We start from the raw sequence: 10000 nt of genomic DNA on the forward strand, positions 1-10000 counted from the left end.
CAAAATCGCAATATATTGCAGTTTGTTTGCAATGCAGCTAACCATTGTACAAGTTTTCCTTTCAGTTCCTGTCATGGGTACGTTTATGATACGTCAAAGTTTCACTCAGAAAAACAATGCCATGGAGTGAGATAAACACTTATAAATAGACGCGTTGGTTACGGAACCTTTTGAATTCCACCGAGACATTTCAAAAGACTAATCAACTACAAGTGCTCTGGAAAGAAAGTGGGTTATTTGACCGTTTTCAGCGGATCAAGATTTTTGTAACAACAGTTACCTGTAAAGTATGTCAATAGTGATAAATCGTACCCAATAATTCGATGGTCCGAAAGTGAACTTTACCAAATAATTCTATGGTCCGAAAGTGAACTTTACCAAATAAGTCTGTGAATAGTGTAATTCGATGTCTCCTTGAATTTCATTAGAGTTTTCGCAGAAAATTTGCCGCAAGGTTAAATAGCTTTTGGCTGCATTGGTGTATAGTTATTCCACCCCATTTACATAACTAAACCTTGTTAAATGACTAGCATTTTCGGTCTTCTGATGCTAGTAATACCGTCTCTCTCTCTCTCTCTCTCTCCTCTCTCTCTCTCTCTCCTCTCTCTTCTCTTCTTCTCTCTCTCTCTCTCTCTCTCTCTCTCTCTCTCTCAGAGAAAAAAGAGAAATATTCTGTGAAATTCGTAAGACATCCTCACGCAACGTTTCTTCCAAGACCTTTTGGCTTTACTCAAGCGAGCCACAGGGCCAGAATTTTCCCGCCTTTATTAGGAAAATCGAAGAATGCAAAGCAAAAAAGCCATAACCGCCTTTACCGATGCGGATTTTTCATAAGACCCAAATTGTAGGTCTATTTGCCCTGGATTCTCGTCTCTCTGTGCCGCTGAGGGTTACTTCGGTACTGCACAGATCACTTCTATTCTGAGCACATATCCGACGAATATTCAGTGGCTTAAAACGCCCCTGCTTTGCATTCTGTCAGCGCTGTGTAAGACGGAGTGCCCCTGAGTGAGTTTTGAGGTTTGTAAAATATGTGTGACCAGTTTAAGGGCATTCATGTATGGTGATCTTAATGACCTATTTTGCCCATATCCGTCGTATATTTCTTTGAGCCATATACGAAAGGAAGATGCGTCTTGGTAAGGATTTATCGAAAGTTTTCCAATCTGATATTTCCTTCACTTTGCCTAGTCAGTAGAACTCCCTGCTGGGAAAGTTCGTTTTCTAACTGATTTTCTATGCAGCTCATTGGCCACTTACAAGCAACTAATAACGTACAGAATAATTTCCAAAGCTGGTGCGAAATATTTTTCTTAGAAAAAGGAAGGTATGAAAAACCACAGCCTTATACAGAATGCGTAGTTTTTTTTAGATGTGGATTCTAATGGAATGACACCCCAGTGTCCAACTCAAGAGAGTGTTAAATCAAAACTAAAGAATTAGGTTTAAAAATTTAATCATAAAAGCCAACTAACCTTCCACCAGAATAGCTGTTCTCCATCTTTTGAAGATGACGAACACTGAAATATAGTACTATTTTCTCTATATTTTGGTGTTTTTATGGGCTCCTTTTATTAGATATATATATTATATATATATAGTATATATATATACATATATATATATATATATATATATATAATATATATTATATATATGTATGTATTTATGTATGATTATATGTATATGCAATATATGTGCACATATAATATATATATATATATATATATATATATATATATATGTATATATATATATATATATATATATATATATATATATATATATATATATGTATGTATGTATGATTATATGTATATGGCAATATATGTGCACATATAATGTTATATATAATTATATATATGCTTGTGTGCTGCGCGCGTTGTGTTTAGTTTTTGTCAAACGACAGCTGCTGCAGAGACACTGGTAGCATTTTGTAACTTTTCTTTCCTCTACGTTGTGCTAGTTTCAGTGTTCCATCGTCGCTGTCGAAGTTCAACGAGGTCAAAGTCAGAAACATAAAATAACTATTCGATGTAAAACAGTTGGTGGGGGATACACAAAAATACTTTTGAAAAGAAAATATTTATGTGGGAAGTTCACATGTAGCAGGGAAAAGAGGAAATTTATATTTCACGTCACACAGGCAATACTAATCAAACTAGAAAAACATCAAAACTTTTATTTGTTTCTGATGTTCAAGTGCAAATAATATTTAAACACTAATAGCTCACCAGTCTCATTTCTTCCCTGTATGAGCTTGTTAGTAAGAAGTCACTGATAATAATTTTGTTGGGGGAAAAGAGAAACTCTTAAACATGAATGAAAAAACTCTCAGTCAATAATGGATTGTGTCTTATCCTCGAATGGCTCGGCAGAAATGCAAACTCCTCACGAAGTAAAAAATGAAGGGTAAAGTTTCACAGCAGATGCAAATGGAACTCTAAATAAAAAATGAGGCTTAGCATGAGGAGAGCAAAAACTCTCGCGACATCGAGGCATATTTTAACTAAAACATCACAAGTCCCACTACGCAATTTTTTATGATGTTGACACTGCAAGATTAGGAAACTGGTTCAGCCGTAAGGGCAAGATTTCTACTGAACTTCATACATTTTCATGCAAGAAAATTGTAAGCTTTCATTCAGAATGTAAACAGTAATTACGTAGGCGGTAATATTAATAAGTAAACGGTAACCGAAAGAAATCGATAGTAATTTTAATTTTTATTTTGGGTAGGATGAAATAAGACTAAATGTACAGCTAGTGACGTTTGTCATATATGTAACTGATGCAAGCTCACACCTATTCTCATTGGCAGATCCTGTAATTCTTAGTAAATCACATGAAAGCTTATTTCAGATGTGCTAACACCTTGAATCACATTACAAAAAGCTTCACGTTATATAGTTTTTTTTTGGCATTTACAGACTATTCTGCGTAGGTGAGGTACTTGATAGTGGAGTGCGATTCACTGAAGCTGGGCCAAAACTAACAAGGCGTGATGCGACCTCCAGCTTACTCTGGTCGCGTGCAAGATTTTTTCCTCACACATAAGTTGTAAATATTATATTCCTAACTTGTGTGAAGTGGTCTTCGTAATCAGCACTCATACTTAATACTACTTGTACTAACAACAAGGCTTATACTAGCAACAAGGATCAAATAAAAAGGACACATATTAAACACATTCATATATTCTCAGTTTTAAGTGGAAACAAAATCATGGAGCAGAAACACAGCCTAAATTCAGTACACCAAATAGATTAAAACTTGCTAATTTTTACTGTCAAATAGAGCCTTGTTTCATCAAAGAAAATTAAAATAAATACGCAATATTTTATTAGAAATAATTTTTATGCGATGTTTAACATACACATTATTTTTTACATTTTCATTCTAATAAATAAACCATAAATATCCTATTCTGAAATTCCTGTATCTTTAATTCGATGTAAAACACGCTTTCAGACCTTTTTAGGCTCTTCCATAGACCTTTCCTATCCCCCAGCAAGAACAACAACAATAAAGTATGCAGAAAAGCTTTAAGGTCACATAATATACTTGGTAGATGACGGGGTCATAGAGATAGTTGTCAACACTCATTAAGTATAGGTCTACATCTGTCTACTTAAGACTTATGGCTCTGATTTTCTGTGGGTTATGTTGTAATAAGTGACGCAGTCAAGTTGAATGGCTTCACACTCCCACTCTGAGCATTTGAAGTTGAATTTCACATTTGTCATCTGTTCTTTGTCCCTCAGCTCCGTGGTATAGGTATGCCATTAAGTTTCGTAGAGGATTAAGTCAGTCCTTTCTGTCGGTCTTATTCTTAATATTTTTTGTTTTTATTTTTCATGCAGCTTCCATAATATTGTCTTGATAGTGTTAGCTGATGGATTCTGTGTAGTTTTTTTTTTTAACATCTCGTGTTATTGAAATGAATAATGAGCTACTATATTCATGCAGGAGGCCAAAAATGTAACGTCTGTAGGATTCTCAGCATTCCACGGTAGCTTTGAGGCATCTGTCAGTGTTTATATTATGCACTACTAGATTTTTAAATTGACTGGACATCATCTATCTCCTGACTTTTTGTGGATCTGAGAAATGTTCTGTAAAATATTAGTTTTTCAATTTTTTATGAATGACACTACCGTTATCAAGAGCTACTTTTATGCGAGTTATGTAAAATTTTTAAAAGAAAAATCGCATTGGGGTACCATCAGTATGGGCAAAAATGCAACCCTCACTTGGGTAAAAACACACTTCCATACTACACAAAAAAACAATATTGAACATAGAAAATGCGTCTTTTCTTGGCCACACATCAGTTTGGTGCGGGCATGCCATAATCACAGCAACAATTCTATGAATGAATGCGTTTTGTGACAAAGCAGAGAGAGTACCCTTCAGTGCCTGTACATTTACTGGATTTATTAACCTTATCTCTTTTTACATTTACTGGATTTATTAACCAAAAGAGATAAGTGAACGCTATAGGCCAGAATGTCAGTTTTTTACAATGTGAATTGACATTTCTTGTCATCTCGGTTACTCCTAGGTAGTACAGTTTCGTTGGCCCGCTTTTATTCATTGCCTCATTTCCAGTGTGGATGATTTTGTTTCTAGAGTTTTAGAAATAAGAGCAACGTGGAATTTGATAAGATAGGTCATTGGAGATTTACACATCAACTGTATTACATGTGGTAATAAGGACTTAGTCAGTTTGATTCCCAAGAAAAAGGACTGTATTACATGTGGTAATAAGGACTTTGACAGTTTGATTCCCAGGAAAAGGGAAAGTAAATGTCGTCTCCTGTGGTTTAGCTTAAAGAAATGGGGTTAATGCTGCAAGTTCAATATTGATAACCTAATTGAATAATTGATTTTGGGTGTATTCAGTGTAAAAGTTTAGCTTTATCGCGTAGATGTTACGGTAAGTTTGAGAATCAGTATCAAAAATAAAGTGTGGATGTTCACACACTGCCTGAAACAGTATTGCTGGAGGTAATAATATTTTGCAATGTCATTTAAAGGTTTTAGGGCTGTCTTTTGCGAGTTCATAGCATTAGAGTAATTTTGTATAGCTTCAAAACTAATATAGACAGGAAAAAACATCTTGATATTCGATTCTAATTATCTGCACTGTTGAGAGAGAGAGAGAGAGAGAGAGAGAGAGAGAGAGAGAGAGAGAGAGAGAGAGAGGGGGGGGGGGGGGGGGGGGGCGAGGATGAAGTCGTTATCCTTGATAAACGTTATTTTGCCCATAATAAGTTAAATACCGTATTAAATGGTATGTTATTTCGTATTTAAAAAAATCGATGAGTTGATGGAAGTTGCACGTTTTGTTCACTGTGCCCGATTCAGTATTCTTACATTTTATTTAACAAACGTTTGAACACTGTCTCCTATACAAGTTTTATGAAGTGATGAACTGGCCAATTAATTATGAAACTAAAGGAATTCGCACTTAATAGATACATTTGTGTATATACACACATATAAATTTAGACATACTTATGTATGTGTATTCCTTTTTTCTGTAAGGTACGCAATAAACTGTGAGTGAAACCACATCGTTAGTAAGTTTTGGAAGCTGGCTTCATCGCTTTTGTGCCGGAGTATTTTCGTCAGTACTCCGGCTATTAATCTTGCTATCTTACCTGGGTACAGTTCATGTTCATGGAATTCTTACTATAGTAGATTCACATCAACCTTGCATCTGATGTCTAGGCTAGTCCCTTACGACGCGTCTGATTGCCTGTTGATAAGCCAATCACAGGGCTGGAAACTCTCAGTTTCTCTCGAGCGTTCACATAGGCAGGGTGTATGTTCCACCTCTCCTGAGGGACACGTCTTTCAAAAGTATCCCTCAGGGGAGGTGGAACATACATCCTGCCTATGTGAACTCACGAGAGAGACTGAGAGTCTCTAGCCCTGTGATTGGCTTATCACCAGCCAATTAGGAGCGTTGTAAGGGACGACATCACATGCACGGTTGATGTGAATCTACTATGGTCAAGTTGATGTACGTTACGGAACCGATGCATACTGCTCACATGGACTCGAAATGCAGCGTAGAAAGATTCATGTAGCAAAGTGTCTGCATTACGACCTGATCGCCAAGTTATTCAGCATGTAAAACGGTAAAAAAAAAAAAGTTTTTATCATGGAGGCTCCGTGTCAAACTTCGTACTCATAGAGTCCCTTTGATGAGTTGATGAGGAGGAGATTACTATCCCGCCTTTTCCCCACTCTCTAGATCCTGTTTCTTTTATTGTGTTGCTTCTCCCCTTTTTTTGAGCATATTCACGCTTCATCAGACGGTGTGCGATAGTAATAATCTCAGTAGGTGATCATCTCCCTTGTTAGGCCTAAGATTCCGTCCTCTCTCTCGGTTGTTTGTGCGCTGACTGTCTCCGTTACTCGATCCTGCTCCCCTTTCTCGTTAATTATTATTCTCTCCGGGTGTACCGCCTCCCGGTTCTCCCGCCCTTCCTCCCACTCCTCGTCATCATCATCATCATCATCATCATCGTCGTCGTCATCATCGTCGTCATCATCATCGTAGTTCTGCATCCTTTTCCTCGTCACTGAGAGGGAGTCTTTTAAAACGATACTTTAATGGATTCTACACGACTTTTGATATCCTCCAGGGAACAATTAGACACTTTTCAAGCTTACCATGATTGATTTAGAGGCGGACGGTAAAGTTTACTTCCATTTAAGTGATTTGAATTCATTTGTAAACTTCTCTTAGGCCACTCGAAAATTTGGGAAGTTTTCTTTTTTATCCTCTTTTCCCGTCTATCTGTACGCCATCTCCCTCAGACGCTAATGGAATCTCGTGGGTTGTTGTTCTGAAGAGCAGCGTTAATTTCTGTATATTTGTTTGTTTACGGTTCCATACTTTAATCCAGGACTCATATTGAACTTGTATGCACTGAGACCAGGCTCATCTTTTATTTCGTTTTTGTACTAGTTTTTGATCATCTGTTTTAATGAGTAACAAATCGTAAGTCTACAAAACTAAATTACCTCATCATTCGGCCGCAAAATTTTTTCCTCTCAGGATTTGTTGATTTATTCTGTATTAAATTTCATGTTTTCGAGGAACGGGATACAAGACCAAGTTCGTATAATATTTGTATTTGCTGATGGGCCAAGATATCAGGTTCCATGGTGCGTGATGAAGAGTTTGTCGGCATCTTTGTAGCTTTATCACTCGAAATTTGTGGATCTTTACAGAATTTCCTTACAGTAAAATGGGCAAATTCTGTCCTTGAATTTCCGTTGTTTGCACTAAACATTTCATGTGACAAAATGAGGAATTTCTTTGAATTTTGTCAGTCACGGTAGCATCTTGAAAAGAAAAAGAAAAATAAGAGAACTGATGAATGTCTTTGAAAAAAGAACGAAAAGAAAAAAAAATTGCCGCCTCTTGTTTGTGACGGTTTTAGCATTTCTGCCATCACAAGTACCTACTGTGATGATAGCCTCAGGAAAGACATACTTCGTTTTATCTTTTACGTTATTTGTCTCGTTTTTTTTCTCATAATCATCGGTTAAAACGTCTCATAAAAACATTGAAGATCAAATTGGTTCGAAGAATGTTTGTGCATAATATGTGGTGTGTAGAGAAGGTAGTTACGTTACCTTTAGCTGACTGGAGATCACAGGTAGGTTTGAAGAGGCTTTACCGGAAGCCTCCAAGAAAGATAGGCCTAACAACTGCAACTTATTCTCAACTTATCACCATCTAATCAACACGAAAATTTCCATTCTGAAATTAAGGACTGAGAATATCGACTACTGATTTACTATGTTCTGATCAAACATTACTGTCTGTTGCCGTTAGGGAAAGTCTTAATTGGTAGTTTGTTTAACACCCTTCCATTGGTTTTTGTAAAATTCGTGTCCTCAGTGAGTCTAACCCGTTATGTAGGCAGCGTGTATTGAAACAAATGGAAGATGATTTTATTAGTGAATTCTTCTTTAATTTTTCTGTGCATCTTTGAGTGACAATAAATTCGAGCTTTCTCAAATCATCCTTTGTTTCATGGTTAGAGAAAATTCTCAATTCAGCCACGCTATTTTAAAACTTATTCATTCGTAACCTAATATTACAGACTTCAGACTTTGCAAACCAAAAGATTTATAGAATGAACAAATGGTCTCTTACTTTGTTCGAGGAAAATGAATACATTTAATTTATTTTAAACTTAAGTACGCTGATAGTTTAATTATTATTAAATTTATTATCCAAGCGTATTTCAGAAACTTTTCTATTGATAATATTGTAAATAATCATGACTTATTTGCATACGTTCCTGTAGGGGGGTTGTGTCAGCAGTGCATCTCACATGGTGTACTGTAGTCATTACTAAAGGGTGTTTGCAGCACCCGTTCGGCCCATAGATGCACTCACATTTTAACTTTTACTTTACCTATACTCCTGCTGCCTTTCTTCAGTCTTTCGGTTAAAGGTCTCTTAACTATTACTTCTCAGTGCTCCTGTTCATTCTTTGTGTCAAGCTTGTTGGATAAGCTGATAGTGGCAGGGGTTATAGACAATAGAAAAGTTTCCCATGGCAGCGTTTTTATCTTGAAAGACTAATTTTTGGTATCTAAGAGGTGTTACAATTCTGTCATATTGCAGAACTTCATTCTACCGAGGAATGATTGCATGTGACGCACGGTATTTCGTGTCTTTTGCGACCCAGTGTTTTATATTGACTCTGCTGCGACCGAGTGGAATAACACGACGCGAATCAGTGAAAATAATGAGAAAGTAAGAGTAATTATTTATGGTTCAGACTGAATGGGTTATATCACTACGTAAACTAGAAAAGGAAGCAAAGAGTTTACGTACGAAAATCCATAGGTTAAGTGTAGTTAAAGGGAAGCATACTAGGTTTGGTAGAAAAGAACAGACTCTTATCTATTTGCAAAGTTCGTACATTTGTATTTGATCTCGCAAAGCTTAATGTTTAGAGGAAAAATCAAGTAGATAGCAGAGCAAATCCTTGCTAAGACAAAGCTGTGCTCTTGAGAATGCCTCTTTGACCTTTCGTTACATCGCGATCATTTTGTCTTGTATTTGAAACTCAACACTGTGGATTGAGTGACAAAAGGACGGTCCTAAAATACAGCTGAGTAGGTATTAAACATCTAAAATTTCGTGCTTTTTATTACATGATTTCAAATTATATTAAGGCTTAGAAAATTAGTCATTTTGTTCTAAAAATAGTGAGTCCTTATGCATACCCACCATCCCACCATCATAAACTATATATATATATTTTATATGTATATATATATATATATATATATATATATATATAAATGTATATATATATATATATATATATATATATATATATATATATTTATTAAAAGAAAAAGCTAAAGCTTATAGACGGAATTGATAGATAGTTAATGCGGAGGGTTCTGAGAAAGCATAATATACAAGAAAAGTTACCGAGTGCAACAAATGTTTAATGATGGAAACCAAACAAGTTTGGGAAAGTGTAGATGATAGAGTAACTTGTTAGGTGTAACACTGGGTCTGGGACAAGATTGGGTTATTTGATAGTTGCTGATGCATGGCACTTATTGACCAGAAAAACTGCAGAAACTAATGCGAATCTGAAAGAATTTACAAGAGGAGAAAATTTAAAGTAAATGTGTACAGGAGCAAATAAAAGAAAGATTTAAACAGTTTAGGTGAAAGATGAATGAAAAGGTAAGAAGAATATAGTAGATGCGCAAAAGAGTTAAAAAAAGTGAATCTGAGTATTTTGAGATAGGCAGGACAGTAGATCGGGAGTGTTATTGATAGATGAAGAGGAGGATATTTTGGTAACTGACGTAGCAGAGTTTACAGAAGTTTTCGGCATGGTGTAGATTTCATTCTTGAGATTCTTATGACGTCAAATTACATCAGCTGTAAAATATATAATTATTATTATATTATTATCATGTAGAAGTTGGGTAG

The sequence above is a fragment of the Macrobrachium nipponense genome, chromosome 2 (assembly GCF_015104395.2).
Source record: "Macrobrachium nipponense isolate FS-2020 chromosome 2, ASM1510439v2, whole genome shotgun sequence".
In the NCBI taxonomy this organism is placed as follows: Eukaryota; Metazoa; Arthropoda; class Malacostraca; order Decapoda; family Palaemonidae; genus Macrobrachium; species Macrobrachium nipponense.